This window comes from Gymnoscopelus microlampas (assembly GCF_963454915.1).
Source record: "Gymnoscopelus microlampas genome assembly, chromosome: 13".
Classification (NCBI taxonomy): Eukaryota; Metazoa; Chordata; class Actinopteri; order Myctophiformes; family Myctophidae; genus Gymnoscopelus; species Gymnoscopelus microlampas.
The window spans coordinates 8,532,405-8,532,729 of NC_139950.1; positions in this window are offsets into that span (position 1 = coordinate 8,532,405).

The window sequence follows — 325 nt, forward strand, 5'->3', positions numbered from 1 at the left end:
GTAGAGACAGTATTTAAAACTTTAACCGTGGTGTGGGGTGAGATGGGCTCTGCTGTGGGGTGAGATGGGTTCTGCTGTGGGGTGAGATGGGCTCTGCTGTGGGGTGAGATGTCTGGGGTGAGTTGGGCTTGATTTGGGGTGAGTTGGATTGGGGGTGAGTTGGGTGGTATTCATTCTGACATAGCCTACTAGCCTAGGCCTACTGTAGCCAGAAAGATAGCAGTGGAAAATAAAGTTATTAAATAGTCTCAGTCCCTGGCTGAGGAAAGGACCCCCAGGGGTCCTTGAGGGAGTTCCAGGGGGTCCCCAGCTAAATGAAGGATAT